The sequence below is a fragment of the Corylus avellana genome, chromosome ca2, assembly GCF_901000735.1.
Source record: "Corylus avellana chromosome ca2, CavTom2PMs-1.0".
Taxonomy (NCBI): Eukaryota; Viridiplantae; Streptophyta; class Magnoliopsida; order Fagales; family Betulaceae; genus Corylus; species Corylus avellana.
Genome location: NC_081542.1, coordinates 44,094,043 through 44,103,962, shown reverse-complemented (window position 1 = coordinate 44,103,962; position 9,920 = coordinate 44,094,043). Strand labels below are relative to the sequence as shown.

At 35.0% G+C, this 9,920-nt stretch overlaps 1 pseudogene; it reads right to left on the bottom strand.

Annotated features, from left to right (window-relative positions):
- Window positions 1–2,067: 2,067 nt before the first annotated feature.
- Window positions 2,068–7,778, bottom strand: LOC132172892 ((E,E)-geranyllinalool synthase-like; annotated as a pseudogene).
- Window positions 7,779–9,920: the final 2,142 nt, after the last annotated feature.

Here is a 9,920-nt window from a genome sequence, read left to right as displayed (position 1 = left end):
GGTTTTAGTGCATACAACCCGGGTAACGGGTAAGGGTTTATCAAACCCGATGGGCACGGGTCGGGTGGTAAAAAACTCCAAACCCGCCCCGAACCGACCCGTGCCCAGCCCTAGTAGTTGGTGCTTGATTTGTGCAAGACAGGTTCTTGATAGAGAAGCAAACTGAGTTGCCAAGAAACGCCACACCTCACGAGAAGTGTGGAGGCCATAAATGGTGGATAGCACAGAGTGGCGTTAATCCAACCAAGAATGGATTGATCCTTCTTAACCCAAAGGGAATAAGTAGGATTTCTAGCTGGCTCATCTTTTTTCCGATGAGGCAGGGAGATGTGTTGGTGGCTGTTGAAATATATATAAAATATAAAATACTAAAATATAAAAGAGAAAGAAAAGAGAGCGGAAGTGGAGAGAGACGTATGGGCTACATCTTGTATATTCACCGTATCAATCAATATTACATAACTCTCTATTTATAGAGAGACGATGAGTAGTGACCAAGAAACCCAAATTAAACCCTAAAATACATAAGGAAAGAAATAAACCTTACATTACAAATTAAATAATGAAAATATAAAATATTCTAACAAAGGAAATAATATATTCTAACATCCCTCCTCAAACTCAAGGTGTAAGCTTGAGTTTGGAAAAGAGAATAAATTGAAGGCCTCTGAAGTCAATGGTTGGATCAATACAATGCCGGCGAGAAAGGCTGAAAGTGACGGCCAGAGAAATACCGGAGACCAGAGACAAGCTGCTAAAAGAATCCAGTTAAGGGCCATGACGCAACTGACAATGACGGTCGAAGAACGAAAACTAGTCATTAAATCCCTTGAAGGGCCAAACCACATTGTGCCAGGGTTTGCCAATAACAAAGACGAGAAAAGTTGAAAGTGAAGGCCGGAGAAATACCGGAGAACGGAGACAAGCCACTAAAAGAATCCGGTGAAGGGCCAAGCCACAATTGACAATGAGGCCGGAGAACGAAAACTAGCCATTAAAATTCCTGTGAAGGGCCAAAACCGCATTGTGCCAAGATTCGCCAATGAATAAAGCCGTGGATCATAACAAAATTAAGAGATCATCAGAAGAGAATGCTAGAAAACACCATAGAAACGTCATAAGACTTTTATTGAAAGCCACAGAAACAGAAACGTGGCTCTGATACCATGTTGAAATATATATAGAATATAAAATACTAAAATATAAAAGAGAAACAAAAGAGAGCGGAAGCGGAGAGAGACGTATGAGCTACATCTTGTATATTCACCGTATCAATCAATATTACATAACTCTCTATTTATAGAGAGACGATGAGTAGTGACCAAGAAACCCAAATTAAACTCTAAAATACATAAGGAAAGAAATAAACCCTACATTACAAATTAAATAATGGAAATATAAAATATTATAACAAAGGAAATAATATATTCTAACAATACCCATCAATTCATTGACCCTAAGAACAGGCTCAATCTAAGTTAACCACTGGGTGTAGTTACCACAATCTAATTTAATGTAAACTAAGTGAGAAACATTCGGGAACGCATATGAAGCAGCAGCCATAGGAACGAATAAGCGTGAGCTTTTTGTCAAGCTTTGATACCATGAAAGATTTGAAAGTGCTTTTGGGTTTGAATACCTAAGCTAGCACGTATGATATTCAATATATAGACTTCATGTACAACCTAGTGTTTCTATACAACTTGAGCTCTATCTAATTAGATGATTACATATATGAAAATTAAACTAACTCTAGAACTACAAGATAAACATAACTCTAGAATTATAAGATAAGTATTATCTTAGACTTTTGGTTGAACTTGGTTTCTTTGGTTGTTGATCTAATGAAGAACACGGTTGAGTGTGAGGTTCATCTTTATCTCTAACACAGTAAAGCTCATCAAACAAGATTGGCTAAAACCATAGTAGACAATTATTGACTTCATTATTATATAATTCAACATTACTTCTTACTGTCCAGCAGCCTTTTATAGACTTCATGTGACATGTCACAACGACATTATTATAGATACAATGTTTAGCAATTGTAGGAGGTAGAGGGATGGATTAGGTAAAGCAAAATCTAATTTTTGGTGGTATAAACATTTTCCCAAGTCCATTATCTCTTGAAGCGGGCCAAGAAATCTGTCGTGTTGCAAAACTTCTGCTCATGTAATGCTTGGAGGGCCGGTTGAAGTAGGAGTTGATTGTCAGATATTCCTTCTTTGTTCTAGTTTGAAGCGGCAGAGGCTTCAGACGCTTTGAGTTTCCAACTTCAATAGGATTATAGAGTGCCTTACTAATGTCTTGAATCATTTCTGTGTTGGAATCATATCTATTGGTAGAGTCGAAGAACATCTGAAATACTTTCAAACAAGATAGATGGAGATGCTTGCATGGCTTCGGCAAATCACTATATCCATCCATCAGAACATGTTGGAGAAACTCTTTCTTCTTTTTATCGAGAATCTCTCTCACAAAAGCGACTGAGTCTTCAATGTCTGCCTCCGGGTTTTCTTTCAAGTAGAGCAAAACGGAGTTTAGTTTCCCTTCATCTTTTTCCTTCTGTCATTATGTACTTGTTATTAGATCCTTAGAATATTTCATAAGACTGCTGGAACCAAAGCAACTAAGAAGGAATATAAAGATACCTGGTAGCTTTGTACGTCATTCAACAAACGAGCAATAACCATGAGTAGTTTTGTAATGCTTTGATACTGTTGGGGCCTGAGTTTGGAATTTGGTAAACTTGGGTTCAAGAAGCATGAAGCTGGAAGAACAATGGTGTGTGTGGCTATGGATGTCATGCCAGTTTCAAGGTACTCATCCATTGAAGGTATGCTTCCAATTTTACCCCACGTGGATTCCGTAAACCACGAAGCAAACGTTTCATACCACTTCACACAAAACAAAACAGACATAATTTGTCAGTTTATTAATAGATATGATATTTAATGAGGTTAATAAGTATCGGCTTACTAGATCTTGAAGATTGTTTATTATGTCACGTCCTTGTTGTTGGAGGTATTTTGTTGCAATTTCACTTACAAGATTATCAAGGGCATCAAAGATAATCTTACTATGGCCGCTCAAACCCTTGCTATCCCATCTGATATATATTCCATGAGAGAAATAGTAATTAATTAGAGGCAGCAAAGTGATGTCAAAGAAATCATCGATCAGTGAGATCAAATGGCTACGTACCTTTGAACTGCGTCAGTGAGATCCTTCAACTGAATTAGAGAACCTTCCATGTCAAAGAAATCATCAGCGACAGTAATGAGTATTGCACTCTTTGCGACCATCATGCGTATGTCAGAATCATAAGGCAAGGAACAACAAGAGGCAATAGCAAAGTAAGAATATGTAGTTTTCTCTCGACCAAATCCCATATCACTAAGACCCCAATCCTTGGACCACCTGTGTCGACAAAGAAAGACACATATTGTGGAGAAAGTAAGAAAATATTAATTAGCATATTTATTCACACACACACACACACACACACACACATATATATATACCTTTTGAGTTCCTCAAGTTCATTCTTGTATACTGACTGCCTAAACTCATAGCTTTGCACGGCAAGACTTACAAGTTCATCCGTTAGATGGCATGATAACCTGAGTTCAGAAGATTAGTGAGGGGATGTGAAGAACATGGGTCAAAATAGTAAAAATTAAAATGAAGCAGCATATATACCTATGGGAAGAAGCTTTTCCCATCCAGAGAACATTCGAATCCTTTTCTTCAATCCACATCCTATGTTCCAAGTGATCCAGTCGAGCAAACCATGGAAGTCTTAACTCATGCTCAATCTACGAGACGTTTTGCAGAACATATCAACATGTAGATAATGTAAAGTTAGGGAAATCTTGACTTAATTAACTAATCCCCTGAACTTCCATTACGATTCACTCTTGTAGCTACTTCTTCAAAGTTTATAATCTCTCAATTTATTGTATCAAACTTCTAATATTTTGTAATGTCACCCATCCGTTTGGTTTCTTCATTAAATCTTGATTTTTATTTTTCAAAATATCCTAATTTTTTATTAAAAAACTAAAAGAGAATTGCAAAGATTTAATAAGGTATTTGTATTTTTGTAAATTATGTTAAAGATTGATCAACGTCTGAATTTTTGCAATTTTTTTTTTCAAAAAAATAAATGGGGCTATTTTGGTAATTTTGAAATTTGTCGGTTATGATTTAATGAAAAACCTAATGGAGATGTAATATTGCAAAAAATTAAATGTTCGATATATTAAATTAAGAGTTTTTGAACTTTATAAGAATAATTACAAAAATGATGGAAATCTAGGAAAAATTAAATGAAGTTTCCCCAAATAGCAAAAATGAATGATAGACAGTACCTTAAATATTTGTCTTTTGGGTAATTGTACGATAAGTCCTTGAGTCGACACTCCAAAATTTAAAAATCCTTAAGTCTTTTTTTTTTTTTTTTTTTTTTCTAAAAATTACTTCATAGGTCAATCGAAATGACAATAAAATCTATACAGTCAAAATTTTTTAACCGCCGTTAGTCCGAACCAAAACATACTGTTTCACCTCATTAAAATATTAATTTTTTATTAATTTAATTTTAAAATTTAAATCTAAAAAATAAATAAAATTTAAAATTTAAATTGAAGCCACCCCATGTGTGGTTTTGGGTGGTCTGCAGACCACCCCTCCACCCTAGGGGTGGCTCGCGGCCACCCCATGGGTGGTTAGGGGTGGCCACAAGCCACCCCAAACCGCCCATGGGGTGTCTTGCGGCCACCACAGGTAGGGGTATCAAAAATTACTGGGGAACCAGAACTGGGAAACCGGAGAGCCGATTCTGGTTGCAAAAAAATCAAAAACTGGGGACCACGGTTCCGGTCCCAGTTTTGGGCACCCGGTAAAAACCGGGAAACCGGAACCAAGTGCATTTATATATAATAATAATTTTTTAATATATATATAAAATTAAATTAATATACAAAAGAGCCAATGCCTCTATAATAGTGATTTTTCTTTGATGGCGCCAAATTATTATTTTGCCCTTTGGTATTAAGCTCACCCAATTTAATTAGTAAGGAAATAATGAATTTGAATTAGTTTAAATGGATTTTTGGGTATTTCATCTCACTTACTTTTTGTATGATGGTGTAGATTTACGGTTAGGCCTTATTATTTCTTTGTCATAGTTAAATTAAGAGGGTTATTTGTGTCTTCTCTTTATTTCTATTTTCCTTCTTTCTTTTTTTTCATGAGGTTAAAAAAAAAAAAAAAAAAAAAAAAAAAATTTTAACTGGTTACCGGACCGGGTAAAAACCGGAACCGGCCGGTAACTAAGACCCCGGTTCGGTTTCGGTTTTGGCCAAAAAATCGGCAAAATTAATCGGACTGGGTTGACACCCCTAACCCCAGGGGGTTTGGGGTGGCCTGCGATTTAATTTTTTTTATTTTTAGATTTAAATTTTAAAATTAAATTAAAAAATAATATTTTAATGAGGTGAAACAGTGCGTTTTGGTTGGAACTAACGACTGTTAAAAAATTTTGACGGTAGAGATTTTATTGTTATTTCGATTAACCTAGAGAGTAAATTTTCGAGAAAAAAAAAACTTAAAAAGATTTTTAAATTTTAAGGGGTTAACTCAGAAACTTATTATACAATTACCCTTATTCTTTAGTAATGACAAACTGTCTTATCTTGTTCTTTATTTGTTTCTTTGAATTATTTATAAGGCTTTGAATGATTACAAAATTGTCTGTTAAAATAATGAATGAATTACCACTTTCGGCAAGCTTGATGATGTGGGTTTTTCAAGTAATTTCTTTGAAAATGATCTAGCCTCCTGAATGTCATATTCTCCTGAAAAAGTAAGATCTGAAGCTCTATAGACATTAAGCATTGCACTTGAGAAGTATTCATGGTTGTTTTCTATTTGATCCGGAATATCTCCATGTTGCAAGAACCAGCAAAAGCTATCTGCACACGCAAATCATGCAAAGTAATTGGTAAATTTACATACGAAAACATTTGAGAGAAAATAAGATGGATTTCTAAAATTGGATCCAGATACACACCAGATGATACATCATACCCATGCATCCGCAGGAGATGAAATGCTAACGAGTCTTTAAACAGCTGTCCTGCAACTGAGTAATTTCTTGGTTTTGCCCATGATTCTTGATTCATGTAATTCCTGAAAGTTATGCAGAACAAACTACTAGTAAATGGATTTGGCTTACGTGATGTATTTTTAACGGTTTCGATTTAATTTTAAAAATCCAACATGTGAAATATTTAATTAATTGAAATAAAAAGTTAATTAATCAAAAGATATAAGATTCGAATTCAAGACTTTTTACTTTGATGCAATATTAAATTAATTACTGCTTATCCCAAAAGAAAAAATTGATCGAAAAAAATGATGAATTTAATCATTTTGCTACCTATAAACTTGTGCCAAAACGTCTTCCGTCTCGAGAATAAAATGCTCAGCCAGGCCCAACCTGAATAAGTGGTTAACCATGCAAAGCTTTATGAGCTCTTCATCCATGGGATAGGTTGCAGGAACTGCAATAAAAATCAATTTTTATCACAAAAAAGATCAAAAGCAGAAACTGATAAGCATTCTTTGGCTAATTGAACCTTTAATTTCTAACCTCCACCATTACATCTTTGAACAAGTGATAGCAAATAAGCCACGCAGTGTTTGTTTCCAGTGGCCATAAATGCAGATGCTGTGGCAGAGGGGGATTGGAACAAAGACCCATCGCTGCTCAAATGCTTGATTATATCATCTTCATCAATCTCATAAGATGCAGGCAGTGCTTCAAGATATGAAAGCAATGGCAGACTTTGGTACGTATCCGCATCCTTCTCCCTACAAAGAAAGAAATCATGCAAATTAATTACGTTTCTTGTTTTTATCAAACATCATGCATAAACCAATCAAAACAAAATTAAAAGACAACAAAGGATCCTACTTTTCAAGAATTTGTTGCCGCGTGTTGAATAGTTCTGACACGACTCCGTTTGACCCAGGGAGGAAGACAAGCTGCACACCAACCGCACGTGCAAGTTCAACCATCCCTGAGAAAACGATGGCAAACCAGCGGGGAACGTGGTTGTTCGTTTCTCGGAGAAGCTTCCCCGTGTTTGCATGGATAAATGCCAAACCTGAATTAAAAATAAAATAAATTAATCTAATTAGTTTATAAAGCCAATAAATTATCAGCGACATCTCCAAACCAAAAGCATATTACCAAACAACATATGTTAATAATATGTGATTAAAGACACATCATTAATTACTAAAAAAATAATTTTAATAACCTCCAATATATAACACGCTAACACGTGTAAAAAATAATTTAGTTGAAACTGTAGCATTATATGTATATTATAAGTATATATATGGCTGATTCTTGTACACAGCATCAGGATGTACGTACCTTTCTCTATGCATAATGTCCCGACATTCCACTTTTTGAGTGCAATAATGCAAGCAAGAGTTGCAGCAAGGGACTCAATGGTGGGGACGCCATGGGCATCATGCTCTCCCCAAGATCCTTCATCTTCCTGGTTGTAAAGCACCCAATCCAAGCAATTGTTGAACATGGGTTGGGAAGGTTGGTGTGGATCTGGAATCATGGCTAGCCATGCAGTGTCATAAGCAGAAGCAGAAATGAAGGAGTAGGGATCACAATTTGATGAGAACGTCTCTTCCTTCATCTCATTAACTAGAGATTGGATTGAGGATTGTACTGATGATAAATCCATTACAGCAAAAGATAAGCTATATATTGTATTATCAAATGCTTGAGTGAGCGTTAACAAGCAAATGTGTGCTATTTATAATAATTCTTGAACTTGTTCCTTTGACCGTCAATCACGTTTAATAGATTTGCAGTTTCACATGCCCTGGATGCGCTGAATATCAATTTCACATGCGTTTAATAGAAAGAATATATTCTTTCTCATCTTCTGTTTTCTTGTTTTTTTCTTTTTTTTCCTGAGCCTGTTAATTCTTAAGTCTTACAATTTGTAGATTATATTGCTTAAACCTAGTCCGTCAACACCAGCCGAAAGCTGTCTACTTCAGTTGAATGGTTTCGGGCGAAAATAAAAAGAACTTCAGCTTTGAATCTTCAAATTAAGCGGAGCTCTGAAATTAGCGCATGGAAGAGTATGTGTCCTCTCTTGGAGTACTACGTGTGACAGAGACGGAGGGGTGGCTGGTATAGGCCAAGGCCCCTCAAATTTGTTAGGAAAAAAAAAAAAAAAAATTGCTAGAGTATAATTTGATATAAATTTTATTTGGCCCCTGGCCTAAAAAAAAAAAAAAAATTAGGCCCTCTTTGCCCTACGTACCCAGTGACAAATTTAGAAGAGCTGGAGTCTGAAGAGGGTTAAAAAAAAATCAAACCAAAATTAAACATCAAAATTAGCTGTCAAATCAAAGTAAACCAATCAATATAAAACGAAAAGACTACTTTTCAAGAATTTGTTGCTGCATGTTGAATAGTTCTGACACGACCCTTTGGACTCAGGGAGGAAGACAAGCCGCACACCAACTTTACGTGCAAGACTGCAAGTTCAACCATTCCTGGTAAAACGATGGCAAACCAACAGTGCCAAGGAACGTGGTTGTCCATTTCTTCATGTAGCTTCTGGGTGTTTGCCTCGACATCAGGGGCGGAACCAGAATTTTGAGTGTGGGGGGACGATTTTTTTTTTTTAATTGAAAGAGTAGGCTGGAGAGACTAATTATGGCTATCCTACCTGAACGTGATTATAATAGCACCTACCAAATACGTAGATATAATTTCATAGTAAATCACAAGTCATTTTTGTTAAAATTTTATTATAGTTACTTATTACCACTAACAAGTGAAAGAATGCCAAATAAATTAATGAATCCAAACCCATCAAATATTTAAGTTAATTAACAACAATAAAAGCTAAAAACAAAGTCTTGTTGCAGACAAACACAAGGAAGTAAAAAATTAATTTGGGGGGACAAATTTCTAAATTTGGAGGGACAAATTTCTAAATTTAAGAAGCAAATATATAAATATACCTATTTTAATGAAAATTTCAAAAAATGTCCCCCCACTGTTGTATGTAGTTCCGCCCTTGCTCGACATATATATTCAAAAATATATGGCTGAAATATATCATGTCAGTCAATTTCTTTATCACATGTCATGTCCATCAATTTCTTTCCTTAAAACATGTACATGTTGGTACATATTTCTTCAAAAACGACAAGTTAATTGCTACAGATGTCTATGCCAAGGACTTCAGCATTATATATATATATATATATATATATATATATATAACTAAAAGAGGGGGTTCAGACGCACTTTCCTCGTAGTTTAATAGGTCGACCTACTCAAAATGTAATGACACATAAAACAGAAAATGGATGACATGCAAGTCAAGGGGATGGCTAGTTATTGAAACTTGAAATTGACTTCACTTAACCATTTCTTTTTACCAACCCAAAAACACAAAAGCTTCAACCACCTCAAATTAGTAGGATGGCAGAACCATTTACTAACCAAAACGAGGATGTGAGGTGTTATTCTTTTGGTATTCTTCTGGTCTTAATTAGTTGAATATTATTTTTTTTAAAAAAAAAAATTTGGCCGGTGTTCTCCTAATTCTATGTGGATATTGTTTTCTAAAAAAGTAGAAAAAGAGTTTTTTTTTTCTTTTTGTTTTTTATTTTTAAATAATATATACTTAGGACGAGGAAAACACCAAGAAAAACACAAGGAGAATACCTATCATTTTCTTTTTCTTGTTTTTAAAAAAATAATATCCACCTAAGAAGAGGAGAACACCTCCTATACCAGGAAAACATCTAACATTTTCTTATTATATATTAATTGTTAAAGTATTAATTGAATGAGA